This window comes from Mytilus edulis, chromosome 6, assembly GCF_963676685.1.
Source record: "Mytilus edulis chromosome 6, xbMytEdul2.2, whole genome shotgun sequence".
Classification (NCBI taxonomy): domain Eukaryota; kingdom Metazoa; phylum Mollusca; class Bivalvia; order Mytilida; family Mytilidae; genus Mytilus; species Mytilus edulis.
Genome location: NC_092349.1, coordinates 63,485,717 through 63,503,712, shown reverse-complemented (window position 1 = coordinate 63,503,712; position 17,996 = coordinate 63,485,717). Strand labels below are relative to the sequence as shown.

Below are 17,996 nucleotides of genomic sequence, written 5' to 3'. Positions count from 1 at the left end.
AATTGTGTTTAAACTTTGGGAGTTCATTTTTTTAATGTTTAAAGCTAACAATTTCAACTACATACATTTATCAAGATTTGATTCTACATTTATATATAATTGTGTATGTCAGTCACATGTATGTACATGATGTATTTTAATGTAAAGCATCTGAAAACTCATTAGCCGTTTTCATAGCCTATGCCTGAAAACAGAGATTTCTTATTAAGGAGAAAGCCCCGCCCCCCCTTTTTGGTGTGAAATATTTTGTTGATTATATAGGGAATCACTGAAGCATGACTGGAGCAAGCATCCCCCTCTGTCCCCCCCCCCCCCCCAAAAAAAAAAAATAATTTAAAAAATGGAAATTTCTGGATCTGCCCATGTCAACCTTTCACTCAGGTCATTGGTGAAGAGTTGTCACACAAAATAAATGATATCAAATGTTCATATGTATATGTTTTAGCTCGTGTAGGTGTAAGGAGGCAACCATTTGATTTGTAGGGCGAAAAGGGTGAATAATCTTGCCTTGTAAAACTTGTGCTATAAATAAAAATTAATACATTTCCATTTAAAAATCCGTCAGCCCAATCTCATCCAGTGAAATAGATTATTATCTGTTTTCGAAATTATATGGAAGTACTTAGTAGTTCAGACGCATTGCAAGGCATTTTTTCTAAGGAGACGTGTAGACTCATTTAATTGGGGGAATGGAACCAATAAATTGATAGGATCCGATATGATCTTCCCAGTAAGGAGCACCTATTTTTTTAGGTAATTATTATTAGTGTCGGTGATCTCACAAGTAAATCAGAGAAAATATTGCATGCAAGTTAATAAGCAGAGAAGAGACAATTATCAACTTGTGTATTATTCATTTTCTCGCAGTTATTTACGGTAAATTAACTATATGTATATATATCCCAAAACAGGTGTTCGGTTCTAGTACTATACAATTTGGTAAAACTGCTATATTTTGGGGCCGAAAAGGGGTCTTACTGAACCTACTCCTTTATAAATCTTAAGTAGGAATGCGTGGGTTCCATTTCATGAGACCTACACGGATTTTTTATAAAATAAATTTAAAAATTATAAATACAGTTTTCAATTCTTTCCCGGATTAGATAAAAAAAAAATGAAAATAAATAATCTTTTGAAAATAATACGATATGGTTTAATTATTTCACTTCATTATAATGATAAATCCTTTAGATCTGAAATGTTTAATTAAAACGAATTTATCATTTTGATCTACCGATAAACTTTAAATTGAAGTGACATGGTCAGTTAAGTAACCTGATTAGTTGCATGGCTGATTACCATCTTACAGGTGACCCAGTAATTTTCCATATGACACTAGCGTGTACCCTCGGGGTGTGTATAACTTATTTTTTGGGGAACATCCTGTCCACGTGTAATACTTAGCATATATTGCAACATTTGACATTAAACAAATTTTCTTTGTAGCATCGGAGGCAATTTCATGTTCAACCACACAGAAAATTTCACACAAAAAATATGATAAAATCATAAGAAAAAGAATAAGAAATACTAACAAATAAATTTGGCATTAATAAAACGAGGATTCGTGTATTCAAGAGCTTATTTTCAGTGGACAACAACAAATGGAAGTTTTTAACGACCTTGACTGGCTATAATATATATATAGCACTTGCACGGTCGTTCCAGTGGACATATTTCATACCAGATTACTTATTCTTTTTATATATATGACAATTATTGTTTAATCTGATACACGTACCTATAATGTACAGTATTTTGAACAGCTTCAAATATATGGGGTCGTAGTAATACCGCAAAGGACCTCCTTAGTGCACTACGAACAAAAATGTGCACTAAGGACCTGATGGAATGATACAACTGTTACAAAGGACATGGCATATAAAAATAGACTTTGTAAAAAATTCATTATTTTAAATTTTACAATTAAACCTTTTTATATTAGAAAGTTATCTAATGTGTATTCGACACGTGCCTCAAAAAATTGATTGTCACCTTTTTAGTGTAATAGGTAGAAATTCACGTTCGCTCAACCTTGACCCGTTCATAATCTGCTAGTAAACTGTTTAAACATGTATATATGGTATTTCAAATTGTTCTTTATTTTTTTCCCATTTGTTTGTTTCTGTCGTATTTATTCTGTCTGTTATAATTTTTACTTCTAAAGTAATAAAGTATTTTCAACTCTTTTCAGTTTGGGAATTTTAATCCTTTTAATTTTAAAAAGACAAATAATTGTGAACACTTCTATTCACGGAAAAGTGAGGATTTATATTTGGTTGCTTAACGTCCAGTTGCCAATACTTCATTCATTTTTCTGATGTCAGGGACCATGCCTCACAGCAAGGTTTTATAAGGATAGAACATAGGCAAATGCAAATAGATTCTATTGACTATATCTTTGCTGCTTTGGGTTCTGCATGTATAATGATTCATTATGTTTTATGGGATACTTAACTTCTGTTCTACAAATTTTATATTAAAATATATTCTGATTTTTCATTTTTAATGAGATTTTAGTTTCTGTTGATTAGAGGCAGTACAAAAAACATGTTTTAATCATAATTAAGGTGAACCCCCCCCCCCCCCCCCCCCCCCCCCCCTGTCAACATGACACCCAACCACACCACTTGAAAATCTTAAAATATTTTTTAATGTTATCTTTACTATATATATATATATTGAATAGGGTGACACGTTGTCGCTACATAATAACCAGATAAAATGGATCTTGTTTATACAAAAAATCTTTCAAGATTGTGGTTTCTCAAACATATGGGAGTCACAAAATTTTGTTAATAAAGAATGGTTAAAAACTGTCATAAAGCAGAGATTGCTATATCAATATATTCAGAACTGGAATTCCCTCATTCAAAATTTGTCAAAAGGTATAAACTACAAAAATTAAAAAAAAACAACTTGAAATTGAAAATATTTTAATATTTTGGACTTCAATATATATATATATATCTTTATTCTCATAAACCAAAGTACAATGGTACAGAGACATATACAAATAAATTAACATAGTATAAATTTTAAATACAAAGACGCTTTTGTTTTTTGTCGATTTCAAACGACTAATACTAAGTTGCCGATTGAAACAGGAAGATGGCAAAACGTAATCAGAGAAAACCGCTTTTGCAGTCTATGTAACAATCGACAAATAGGTGACGAATATCATTTTATATTTGAATGCAAATTTTTCAATCAAAAACGAAAAGAGTTTTTAACTGCATATTTTACAAAACGGCAAAATACAGTTAAATTCTCTGAAGTTATGTCAAGTACAAGAAAACCAGTTCCGAAGAAGCTTTGTTTTTTTTTTATAGAAAATATAAATACTTGTGTTTGTCGGCCCGTGCTTGTACTCCTGGCTTGTAACTTTTGTAACCTCTCTCGCTTGTTTTGTACATATCGTAAATATTTATTGTTGTATTTGTTATCTCTGTACCGATGTAATGCATTTGCTTTATGAGAATAAAGATATATAAGTAACTTCTTTAAATATACACAAGTCATAATTACATTGGCCAGAGGGTAACTTGATAATTAGAGGATCAAAGGATTTAATTAAGACAATCCAAGACTGCTACCTCTATATTTTATTATACATATCTTTATTAGCCTCATTTAGGGTGATACAGCAATTGCAAAACGGGTAGATACGATCTGTAATCAAATAATTAAACTAATCAAAAGTTTATTTAGAGTAACCATATGCCGGATGAACAAAAAGTTTGCCATTTATTGAAAAACATATGGTTTTATATAACAAGAAAACTTCTCTAGTATTCTAAACATTTATCACGTACCCCCTCCCCCAAACCTCCGCTTCAAGCTCTAGATTCGCGCCTGCACATTGTAAATTATATTTCTTACATCACGATGCTTATTACATTATAAAATAAAATGGTATTCATCTTCAATTGTTGAAATAAAGATGAATTGTTAAAAAAAAGCATTGACATCAGTTTTAAAGTTATTGTTCATAGGAGACAGTTATGATTTATAGTCTCTTTTTAAAACGTAATATAATTTTACCTCTTGGAGTTTTTCGACATTACTTCTGTAATCGGATTTTGAAGAACCCCACGGACACCACATACTCTCATGCATATGTCACTCATTCAAGGCATAATGATAATATATGTAAACTCTTGTGTTGTTAACAAGGAAACGAAATCTCAAAAGCATTTTTGTCTCAATTTGTATCTCAAAATAGGGTTCTTTAATTTAAAAAAAAGCTTGCATAGCAATTTCCTTAAAAACAAAATATAACAAAGGCAAAGTTTTAAAACACAAAATTCATTTTTTTTTTATTTTTCTTTCATAAACTTGAAAATTTACCACGCTAAACCGTTTAGTTTATTCAACAACAACCATTAATTAATCAATAAGTAACGATAAAAAGACAATTGTGTATTGGATTAGGTTGATTGAACATGATGATTATTGAATTTGCAATAAGCCGTTGGTCACGTGCCGAGTGGCACGCGTTGATTAAAAAGTCATTTAACTTCAAAATTACAATATCTATTGATACCTAACTTTACAGATATGAGGTATTTAATCATATCCTCCTATATATCCATATTCTCTGTGATCTTAAAACATCGTTTTAGTGTCCTTAATGCAAAAACTTTCTTCTTAGTCAGCGCCTTTAAGAATTCCTTTGCGGTATTTCTACACACCGAAATATATGGCCTTATTGGTAAAATACCCACGTGAAAATACCACAGTGTTAGTGTCACTAATAGTCAAAATATTGTGCCGTGAAAACTGGAAATGAAGTTTAGCGGGACATAGGAAATTACAAAAATATTAGAATTGTTTACTTACATAGTGTAAGCGGGATGCGGGAATCTAAAAAAAATAAATAGTAACTATAAAGCGAGATCCGTGAACAGAACCCCCAAATGAGACCCCATTAGTTGTGGCTTATTTTTGGTCTTTTTAGCTAGTTTCCTTCCCCTACATTACTTGTAAGTTGATCGTTTTTGTAAAGTAGCACTCGAGATTTGACAGTATATTACCAAGAAATGCACAAAATATTGAAAAAGAAGGTTTAGAAAATTTAAATAATGGTATGCACACACACACTCCCCTGTCAGCACAGACAATTATATTTTTGTAAACGCGCCAAACTCATTTATTCCACAGTGAGACAAGCTTTACAATGTTGATGGTGGTGAAAATCTAGTCCAAATAATTATTACGTCTTGCAAGGCTATTTTATTTCTGGAACGCTTTCCTCTGACGAAGCCGAAATGTGAAACCAAATCAACAAGAAGTCTAACATCTATAATAGAACTGAATATAAAATCGAAATGTAAATGGGGAATGTATCAAAAGACCAAAGAGCAGATAGCAGCCAAAGGGCACCAATGGGTCTTCAATGCAACGAGAAAATCCCACAACCCGAGAAGGGGTTCCTAACCAAAGACAAATGGGGGGGGGGGGGGGGTCCAACTACATGTCCCCATTCAATACAATACAATACAATATGCTTTATTTGAAAAACACTCCGTCACATTGACATGTGAAACAAGAGGTAAATTACAAAATACAATCACATACAATTAAAAAAAAAAATAAAACAACTTAGAAATAAAATATATGGAAAATTACTTTATATTATAATATTTTAACATTATAATATTTTAGTTAACTTTGAAATGAATATAGACACATTTTTAAATAATAAGTTAATATTTGTCAATGACAGTTAGTCCTTTCATTTTTGCTTAATTCTGATATTTCACATAGTACTCTGGAATATGCTGATTTCTGATATTTTTTAACTAATAAAGAATTGCATTCAAATAAATAATGGAATTCATTGCCAATTGCAGTTAAACACAGATTGCATGTCCTTTCTTCTTTTGGAATGACTTATACCATCTTCCCAGCTCTACCATTGTCTACTGGGATTTTACATTGCAGCATCTTAATTTTGAAATATATTTACGTTCGAATGGTGTTAATTTTAAAATTCAAATGCATTGATCGTCCAATAAAGAACAATGTAGAAAGGGGGGTTCCAACATGTCCAACCCTCAGACCCTCCTGGATCCCTGCCTGTGAGGCATGCTTTAGCTTGCCATTAATGTATACTAGTTGAGTGATAATGGACGTCATATTAAACTCTTTGATATTAAAAAAGAAAATAAAATAAAAATCATACAAAGGTCACAAAGGCCATAATCTGGCTCCTGACGTGGGAAAAGTGCAAAATGCAGTGGGGATGAAAGCCTTTACTGTAAATTCCTGAAATTACAATTATATAAATCATCTCACATCTTTGCGCATTTCTTGAAATTGGTCATATTAATAAATGCATGCAATATTTTCAGAAAATTTCAATATATAGGCTTTTTAAAAAAAGTCAATCTTGTGCATGATTTATCAATGATTATACTTGCACAATTAACGCATGTTGTTCTCAAAACTAAGAGGTGTCTATGCTATTTATGACAATTTTCATGGTTCAGTGGTTATAGTTAAGTTTTTGTGTTTTGGTCTGTTTTTCTCATACTTTATGCAATAGGTCTACTATATTTGTTGTATGAAATGATTGTAAGGTGAACATGTCTAGTGGGATGATGTCAACTGACCTTGACCTCATTTTCATGGTTCAGTGGTCAAAATTAAGTTTTTGAGTTTTGGTCTTTATCTATTAAATACTATAAGCCATAGGTCAACTGTATTTGGTGTATAGAAATATTTTATGATCTATATGTCAGTGGCACAGGTTTTATTTGACCTTGATCTCATTTTCACGGTTCATTGATCAGTGTTTTTGTGATTTGGTCTATTTTTCTTAAACTATAAGTAATAGGTCAACTATAATTGTTGCATTGAAGCCTTGTTAGCTGTATATGTCTGCCTGGCATGGTTCATCTGACATTGAGGCTTAAATTAAAATATTATTTGTTTGCCCTTTACCGACCGACTCTATAAATTCGTTCCGACTGAAAATCTTTTATTTGTATTTACCAGCAATATTTTGTTTTAATTATTTTTTGTTCCTCCCGAAAATCTTATATTTGTATTTCCTGCTCAAAACTTTTTTACCGGAATCCACAGGTTTTATCTTCCCCGTATAAGGTTAAGTCCATTTGGTATCACGTCAGCGTTTGGCATGAACACTTGCATTTAGAGATTCAAAGCTTTTGATTGAAGTCGATGTTGAAAGTATAACCAACGTTGCCCTTTATACTTGAAGAGCAGGGTTCATTCAAAAAAGTTTGTCCAATACAAAATTATCAACGTGTGTACAAAATATTTTGTTAACGGATGTTGTATCCTATATAACATGTATAAGGATGACGTTTAGTGATTCGTATATCCGGATGATTATGTTATTGCTGCCTATTACCAGCTTTGACATTTTATTTATATCTGAAATGAACCGAAGTCCTGTAAATTGGAGAATAATTGGCAGTAAAATCGCCAAGTTTTCCTTGCAGACCATTTATAAATGCGATGTAAAATATGTGACATTTGAGTTTCAAGTCTTTTAGCTTTTTTTTTATAACACCCGGACACACTCAGTCTCTAGGGTTGTAAATAAAGTAAGATAAATGCTTAGTTTTAGCTCTTTTAACTTGTTGCATGATGACGATGGTGGGAAATGCACTGCTGGGCAGTGGCTTTATATTCTAGTCAAATATTTTTTTTTTATTTCACAGATATCATCTCTGATAATTTCAGTTCAAATTTTGATAAAATTGGTAAAATGTCGGAATGACACATACTATAGATAGGGGTTGGAGGGTCCGGATCCTGAAATCCCGGGCTTTAAAACATGAAATCCTGAGCTCCCGAATTTAAATAAATTTAAATTCTGCATCCCAAAAATTAAAAAAAAAAACAATTCCTGGAAATCCTGAAATCCTGAGCTTAAAAACACCCAATCCCGAAGTCCCGATAAAGGTCCTACCCCCTAATAGATTGCACATAGTAAAGCTGTTTCACAAACCATGCTAGGGAGATATATATGATATTAATAAATCTTTCGGTCAAGTTAAGCGTACAAGGTTCATGTACGTAGTACAGAATATCAGTGCAAGTTAAAACTCTTTAAAAGTTCCAGGCATATAATTGTTGAAAATATGCTCGAGCCCTATATTTTGATATTTAAAAACAAATAGAAGTGCATATAAATTAACTTCACATTATACATGATAAATTTTTTTCATAACTTCCTGGGACTATTCAGAAACTTTAATAAAAGTAAAGATTAGTAAAATCGATCATTCTTAAAACAAGAGCAAATACAGACAAAAATGATATCATTCAGATATTGTATCTATAAAATAAAATATTATACCTACCTGCCTACCCATGACAAAAAATGTACCGAGCCAAGTTATTTTATGGGAAAGAAAAATAAAATATTTTACCTACCTACCTACCTTGTTTCAAAAAATAGGGTCGGAAAAGGGCAAACAAACAATATTTTAATTTAGGCCTGACCTCATTCTCATGGTTCATTAGTCTTTATTTATTTATCTTGGTTAATGTTAAGTTTATGTGACAGTTGTGATAAAGCTTTATACTTAGGACTATCAACATATTATCAATGATTAGTAAAAGAAGGCGAGACATTTCAGCATGTGCACTCTTCTTATTAAACACACATTAATATACATCATGTACATTAAACAGCAAAAAATAATATTGATGCAAGATGCCATTCAATAATAACTTTTACTCTTTTATGTATAGGACAAGAACTATAGAAGATACAGAGAAATTATAAACAGCAGAAATGATAGGCAATTTAAAATTTGCAGAAGCAAACTAAACCTAAATGGTAAGGCCACTTTTATTTATTTTTTAAAGTTGTTGAACTTGAAAGATGATAATCATGATTACTATAAAAATTAAAAGATGTGGTATATTAAATATGAAAACTATCATGGCTTTAAGAAAGCAATTGTAGGCCTGTGACGACCTTCAATAATGAGAAAATCCATACCCTATAGTCAAAGTAGGCAGCTATAAAAGACCCAAAGATGAAAAATTGAAACAATCCAACATGTTCAAACTGTAAAACTAATTGCCTAGTTTATTACAAAATAAATTACAAAAAATAAATATAACCGGTATGAAACAACAACAACAACAACCACTAAATTTTAGTGTCAGACTAAACTTACAAAAACTACAGGCTCTGAACTTTGGACAGGCACAATAGGAATATGGCAACCTATGATGTAAATTTCCTGCAAACACAGACTGGACTAATGTAAATCAACTAATTTTTCGCGACTACTTTATTTTGCGTTTTATACTTTCTAGTCTACATCACAGCTAATTATTTTTCGCAAGGTTCAAGTTTACTTAATGAATTTTAATAAAGAAAGCTACATATGAAAAACATTTATTGCTGTTTCTCTCTCCATTTATAACATTTTATTTGTTTATTTTGTGTATTTATAGGTGATCAGACATCTTGGTTTTCACGATCAATAGGTCATTACTGAAGAGGAAACTTAAAGTTGAAATTTATTTACAAAGTGCATAATTGGATTAATTTGAACTGGAATGTGTGCTTTCCTGCAAAAAAGAAACAGGAAATTTCATCATTATCACATGATAATGCCAATAAACAAAATGGAGTTCTATCATAGATACACAAAAACACTATTGCATAAAAGCAACAACATATTATATATATTATTCGAAAGAAAGGAGAATGCAGAACAAATACTATTTTGTTGTTGAAAAAAGGAACACCAGTTTTATCCACTCATTTACATCGCTCCCTCATATCAAATATACGGAAGAAGATCATTGAAGAACAATTTGCAAAAATGTTTTCTCTTAGAATTGAAGGAAAATGTTAAGTGAATGGAATAATGTATTCACTGAATTCTTACGTAGTGGATTGAAAACTGTACACAAGCTGAAACAGAAGAAAATTTTAATTTAAAATAACACGAAAAGTGTATATTTTATTATTTAATCTGCAAATATATAAACAAATTCTTTAGAACACCACAAATGGTATGACATTCAAATTGGTTGCTTATTAATGTATTGCATTGAAACAATTACATGAATTACAAAGAAAACAGAATCATTTGCTACAAATTTTTGTTATAAATCATAGTTAAATTTTATAAAAAGTATGAACAATACCTAGATCTAAACAGTCAGACTTTATCAATTTTCAATGTCATTAAAATGTTGAGTCAAACATTTATGAAAGTTTTGAATATCATTTGCATCAACTATACAGTCTTGTAATAATTATATTCATACTGTTTGTATACATGGTATAGCGAAGAAATGTTTAACAAGAACAAATAAGGGAAATTTGATGTTCAGAAATTTCTTTAGAGGAAATTTGAAGAACAATGATTTCATTAGAGGAAATTTGTTGTCTTGAAGATAATCTTTTTCTCTTGAAAAAACAATTTCCCTTGAGGAAAAAACAATTTCCCTTTGAGGAAAAATCTTTTTCCTTTAGGGAAATTTGATTTCCCTTGAGGAAAACAACTATTCCTCTAAGGAAATTGTTGAAAAAAGGGGCATAACTTTTTCAACAGTGGTGCTAGAGCCAAACAATTTTAGGACAAATATCAGGGAACCAATACCAACCAAGTTATCAACTTCATTTTGACTTAACTCCAAAAATTAAGGTGAACAACTTTTGCACTCAGCGGAATTGCAAACTTGTACCGGAGACAAATCTGCTTTTCTGAGATGTTTTACAAGGTTCCAAAAATGTGTTATCCCCTACAGCTTTCCATCCAGCTAAGGCAGAAGTATATTCTCTTTTATTCTCATATATATCCAGTATTTGCAACAAATTGTAATTTTTCTGAAGAAAAAAATTCAAATGGAAAATAATGTTTGTATTGTACATGTTGTAATATAGTATGTTCCCATGGGAAGAAAAATTGTTCCTATGTGAAAAAAATTGTTCCCATGGGAAGAAAAATTGTTCCCATGGGAAGAAGATTTGTTCCCATGGGAAGAAATATTGTTCCCATGGGAAGAAAAATTGTTCCCATGGGAAGAAAATTTGTTCCCATGGGAAGAATTAATTCCCATGGGAACTTTTTGTATTCATCTTTTCCCATGGGAACTTTAAAGTTCCTATGGGAACTCTAAACTTCCCATGGGAAAAGTAATTTTTCCCATGGGAACTTCCAATGTTCCCATGGGAAATTCTAATATTCCCATGGGAATTATCAAATTTCCCATGGGAAATGTACTTTTAATCAGCTGCAGTGACAAGAGTGACAACAGTGACAAGTTGGGACATATGGCATTTTTTTAATTTTTCAATAATCTATCACTGGGCAAATTTTTTTTTGGATATCTTGTAAACCGACAAAGTCAGATTTGCCGATACCGGAATGGCAAATTTGTCCCGCACAGTGTTTATAAATATACGTCATCCTGTATATATAATTGTAAACTGGTATCTTATATGAAATTCATAACTTCTTCTTGTAGAGGCCTTCATATTGGAAAATTTACCGCTATTCATACTGCCGATACAACAGGAAAACAAAAGCTTTTATTTTTAGGACGTCACTTTGCAAAAATATGTCTTTTTTATCAACTTTTGCTGACCAATTGAAAAAAAAATATCATGTTTATGTATGCTGACTGTAAACTACCGGTTGGAGAAATACCGTTTCCAGTACACTAAAGTGACTCAATGATGTGTATTGACCTATTAATAGCGTACTCATATGCATTGAGGTCGTTGCCAGAGGTGCGGTTTTGTTTTAGGGTGATGAATCCAGACAATCACACAGGTGTTTCGTTTTATCCTATCAAATAAATCTTTGAATGAAAGTTTTTTGCCTTTCGATTTATATTGATCTTCGGACTATAAATAACTAACAGTTTTAACATCTGATTTACGAGAAAATGGTACATTCTGATACACATGACTTCGTACATTGTAAATTAACGTTTAAATCAATCGATACGTGTTGGGTTTTTTTATTATATTTCATCAAATACTTAGTAAGATAGCAGGATATTATTGTGAAGACTGTATATGGGAACCCATCCTAAGCCATTTTTCCTTGTTAAATTCTTTCAAGAACACAAGAATGTTGTTTCTGAATCCGATTTGTGAATGTGAATTTATATTGTAATTTATAAAATTCACGAATGAATGTAGTTTTTTATTATATAATTCAAAATGACTTCTTAAAGTACGGTAAATGCATAAATAAGAACAACTTGCATAATTATACACAAAAGGTATTAATAAAATATGCAAATTAGATATTACATAATTGATGAATGGTACATTTTTCGTTTTTCAGCCTGTTGTTCAAGGTACGAGGTGTAAGTCAACGGGGATTACACTAAACCTCAACAAATGTTTTATTACTTTCAGTTACAAAAACAAACATAAATAGGTACCAGTTGGCCTAAGAACATGGTTGTGTCGACGTGCATTTATTTTACAAATAAATTCAAATTATAAAAAATCGCACTCTTAAAGTTACCTTACCATTCATCACCCAAAGTTTTATAGCATGTTATTTCATTCCTTCATTTTTCAAGCATAGAATATAACGAAGTAAATTTTTAGATGTATAAAAAAAATGTAAACGTTTATCAAAGGCCGATAACTGTGTCCTCGGATCAAGAGATGCAAATTTGAGATAGAAATTACATTGATAAAACATACGATCCCACTTTGAATAGACGTGGTTTATATTCTCAGAAACTTATATTATATCAATAACGTCATGAGCAAAGTAACAACAAATATTTTAAAACAATATAAAACACCACTACTGTTATCAGAAGACTGAAAAAATAGTGTAAACATGGAGTAAAAAATATATATCATCAATAATTAAGTGGGTTTTTTTTTCTTTTGACGTTTCTATAGTTTTAGTTTTATCACTATTGATGATATGGCTATTCAATATTATACATTTGAACACATTAGTTACATGTGTATAATAGTCGGAGAAATGGACAACCCTGTGGTATCACCATCCGTATAACTTACATATAGTAGATGGGAAAATATACGGATAGTAATACAACAGGGCTGTCCCTTTCCTCGTCTATCTATTGGTCCAAAGGACTTCAATAGCATTAATAGGAATTAATTACATGGACGTAATATTTGATTCAAGGCAAAAGCTTTTTATATTTAGGTATATATCAAATTACGAATAATTTATAATTCTAACATGTTGTTGATAACTTACATTTGTACTTTATTGTTTACAAGATGGTGTGTACAATATTTCTGTAAAATTACCGTATTCTTGAAGATTAGTATTTACATGACATATATTAGTTTATTTATATGTATAAGTATAAATAATAGACGTATTGGTAATAAGACAAGTTTCTACCAAAGACCACATGACGTGGATGGTGGTAGCAGGTCTTGTTACGATATCTGGATTTCGACATACTAAATTTATCGTTTAACGGTATTCAATCACTCAATCAAACAAAAAATACTTATAACATCTTTGTGTGGTATGAAACCTTTATTCGCCAAGAAGGTGTAGTGTTTGTAAAATTTACCTCATGTTGACAATAACATGCTACACTACAAAAAATACTTTTAACATCTTTGTGTGGTATGAAATGAAACATTTATTCGCTAAGAAGGTGTATTGTTTGTAAAGTTTACCTAATGTTGACTATAACATGTTATATTACAAATGTCAAAATATAAAAATGACATGTATAGGCGTCGAGTACAATACAACATATTTATGTTCATATTGTTACAGCTACAAGTGCCACATAATTATATACAGAATATTTCTGATCATAAAAATAATGACGAGAAAAAAACATCAAACAATAAATCATTGATTGCTTATCCATTTACCTTTCACAAAATATACTACAAGTATGATATAAAAATAGTATAATCAAATCTCTTCCTTGTTCTATGGTCGAATAGATGAATGTGTAATTAGTGTGTATGAATAACAATAATATTTGCTAGCATTTCTAATGGGGATAGTTATGCTCGTTAAATTCCACAAAAGTCCCACTTTTTTTATCTTTATGATTTTTTATAATTTTTTTTGTAATGCTATGTACGTTATTATGGTCATCAAAACACTGTCAAGTATATTATATAGGGAGTTCGAGTGTCTAATACAAATTGATTCCCATAGTGCAAAATTGAAGCACAAGTTAGAGGTCTGTTAACTACCCCTTTCGTCAGATAACAGATCGGTTGAGACATACATTTTATAATTTGTTACGACAGTTTAAAGGCTGTCAAAACGACATACAGTCATTATTATTTACGACTAGAATTAGGCGCTCATCTCTTTATATACGTTAAAATAGATTTGAAAAGATCAATTAACTTTGACCCAAATATCAAATTTTGACAGATTTATATTTTTCGTTGTCACATCCATCCATTTATAATTTAGAAATTTAATATATCAATTTCTCAGTATTCTGTAAAGAGGTTAAGTAAATTAAAACATGAGGTTGCTTAAAATGACAAGCGTAGTTTTCCAAATTGTCCCTTCTCTGTAGAGACTCAGCGTCCATATAATTTTACGTCAAATAAAACTGGAATCACTGGTCATTTAATTAAAGCAATGGCATATGATTTTCAATAAAAGTTTGTCAAAATTTGACAAAAACCAATAAATTATTATTTAGTTAAAGTTTCAATCTCAATAATTGATTCAATAATTGACATGTGCGATTTAGAAATATAATTTATCAGAAAGAATTCTTAAGAAAAGGTGTTTTGAAACATTTGTTAGCTAGCAAGAGCTAGCGTACAGATTGAACAATGTAATATGTTACGGAAAAATTCGATTCGAATAAACGGAGGAAAGAGTGAATGGCTAATATCAAATACTGAACAAATTGGTTGTGGTATTTTAGATTATATATATTCTATCTATGGCGTATATTAATCGTCCTTGTGAATGAACCACAAAAGTGTGTCTTAAAGAAGAAAAAAACATGGACAAGTTGAGCTAAAAATTATACCAAAAGAATTTACAGTAACCGCTTAATGATGTCATGTTTATGTATATACAAAAAAATGTATTAAAAAAGGTTATTATTTTCCTGTGGTGGACGTTATCAGTCAAATTGAAGAAAACAAACAGCATGTTGTTCGGTGTGGTTTTTCTGAATGAGTGTCTACGAATTTCAATACTTATACAAATGAATAATCTCGTATAAGACATGTACATTTAACATTAATTAATCTTAAAACATTACCTTACATTTTTAATCCTTTTCGTTATTTATTGCGTAATACAGACATTTGAATGTTAAAAGAAGGGTTTTCAACATACTGAAAAATTTAAAACAAATTGAGCAAAGACTATCTTTTCAGAATTATAAATAAAACAAAATGCAATCATTACAGTTACTTATTATGTACATGTACAATGCAATATTTTTAGGTAATAAAAAAAGCAAAATATATACATAGTTCGATGGTGTTAAGGAATTAAAAATGAAACAGAACGAAATTATACGAAATAAACGATGTACATAATTGAAAAATAGTGCAAATACAGATAAATTTAATAGTAAAATATTTTACATGTTAATTTACAGAATTAGATAAGGAAATGGCAAAAACAAAGTAAAAAATAAGAAAATGTTGAACCACTAACTAGACCTTCATAAAATGCAATTACACGAACAATTTTATATAAAAAAAAATTATAACTGTTATCGGCATCATGCTATATGGATACAAGAAGATGTGGTATAAATGCCAATAAGACAACTCTCTATCCAAGTCACAATTTGTAAAAGTAAACCATTATAGGTCAAAGTACGGTCTTCGGCACGGAGTCTTAGCTTGCACCGAACATCATATATTCTTATGAAGTCATAAAGAGTATCAATTTCACCAAAGACAAATTTAAATTATATATTTTCGATTCGTTACTGACGCAAGCGAATGATATGAAATATATTTGGCAAGGTTAAGCTAAATTAGAATATTAATATAAACATAAAATTTGAATATCATGATGTTCATAATTGCATCTATATGGCATTGACGTCTTAATCGTGTATTAAAACAAAAGTAACAACAGTATATAAAGTTGACAAGTATTAGCATTTGAAATTAATTTGTTTGATAGCGACCTGCCGTACCAAATGTCAGACGCCTTTTTATATTTTTTTGTTTTATTGCGTAACATAAGATGTCGTCTTTTTTTACCGAAAAAAAAATTGAAATATTTCGAACTCGTTTTCAACTGCGGATATGTTTTCACCGCGTAACGCAAAGAAACAAATTAAAAAGACTAACTTATTTAGCGTCAATATGTGTAGATTATTAGAATGGAACGCAATTTAAAAAAGAAGTCACCTCAGATAGAAAGGCAATTTCCGAGTTCTCGTGCATATATATTTAGTGCATCGTCTAATTAATGCATGTAAACATCTAAAAATAAAATGCTTTCCGAAATGTTTATTTTTTCTTTATTTCAAATCTTTACCCTGCGACTGCATATTAATATAAAACCATCACCAAAAAATGACAAAAAGTTAAATAATATCTTTACCTGATTATTTAGTAAAATCCCAATACATATAGAAAATGATCAATATATTTTTTTTGGTGAATGACAGATACTCCTAGTAAGTAATAATAGATAGTCTGACTATGCGTGACAATGATTGTCTTGATATGTAACTGTCAACTCTTGTCATGTTTGAGGGAAGACAATGTTATTACCGCATTATACTACTGTATATGCAGGTAGATGTGCACATTGTGAAATAAAATATATGTACCGAGAGTATAAATGTGTAAATCTGACTTAACGGGAGACAAATCTGTCATTATTTACTGCGGAATCGTAACATAATATGAATAAACATTACATGTCAAAGATTTTATGCCTTTTAGCAAGCGAACACCTTGAAATTATAAGGTCAGATTTTATATGGTGTAACCTTATTTGTTATGATTTATTGGATACTAATTTTTATATTTCATAATATCATTTTAGATCTTTTTTTCTAATATCAAAAATATTTTTTTTTTTTAATATAGTCTTATTTTTATTTATTTTTATTTGCCCAAAGCTTCATTTTAAGTATTGGATGTTCAAATACATATTTTCTTGCTAGGTACGTCGCTTTTAATTTGCTCCGTTCTTATATTTACCTCGAGATTTTGATATTTTATTATGCAATTTGACAATTTGTATCAATATTATGACCTCAACACCAACTTTTATCCAAGATAAAATAACTGAGAGCAGTCAACATTCTATGTAAAGATACCATAAACATTCATACATTCTGGCAAGATCAACATAAGGTCATTTGTTTTGTTCAACATTCATTTCATTATAAGTATGGATTTTGCTCATTATATAATGCTGTGTCAATTTATGTACTTAAAACCTTCCGCCATCATGCTTGTGTCAAACCTAAAAACGACAACACTACAAGAGGGCGGATGGAAGTAAATGTCTTATAACAACAATGTTTCTTTCTTTAAAGTCAACATGAACAGCAGTTGAGTTAAACACTTATCTTTCGGTCATCACAAATTGATAATAAAGTTTAACTATGATGATATAGTCTGATAGTTTCCTTTTATAAAAATACACGAATTGTATCAAGCTGCTTTAAGAATTTAAGGCACAGATTTTTAAATTCTATCCAAGAAAACAAATCTCTATCGTTTACCGAATATTTTTTCCCGATTTTGTGGTTTGTATAGTGGACCTGCCAAAGAATATGTGAACAGCTTTACTTAATTTAATGTGGTACAAAACACTACATGGAGATAACTCTATAAAATCGCCTGAACGTTTTCAACACGTTCTATTGTTTATGAAATATTAAGATCTCGATGATAAAAAAAAATGTTCGCCAAACTATTATATACCCAAATGAATTTTTTTCAGACAAAATGTGTGGTTCATGTTTTTAAAATATTTTTGTCAAATGGTCAAAGTATAAATACTTTGTCAACATTTTAAGAAAATTAAACGAGCCAAATT

General features: G+C 30.4%; 1 protein-coding gene and 1 long non-coding RNA gene across 4 annotated transcripts in view; one reads left to right on the top strand and one right to left on the bottom strand.

The window, feature by feature from the left end:
- The window catches only part of LOC139528094 (shell matrix protein-like), a 48,218-nt gene extending 31,452 nt beyond the window's left edge, over positions 1–16,766 (bottom strand). For 2 of the 3 annotated variants that reach the window (XM_071323920.1, XM_071323921.1), the window contains exon 1: positions 16,542–16,765. The gene's annotated coding sequence lies outside the window, so the exon portion shown is untranslated. Of the gene's footprint in view, positions 1–16,541 lie in introns of all 3 variants that reach the window. The other variant, XM_071323919.1, reaches the window with a different exon arrangement.
- Positions 5,021–10,100, top strand: LOC139528090 (uncharacterized). Its single transcript, XR_011665522.1, has 3 exons — positions 5,021–5,087; positions 8,734–8,821; positions 9,451–10,100. It is a non-coding gene; the product is annotated as an uncharacterized lncRNA (long non-coding RNA).
- Positions 16,767–17,996: the final 1,230 nt, after the last annotated feature.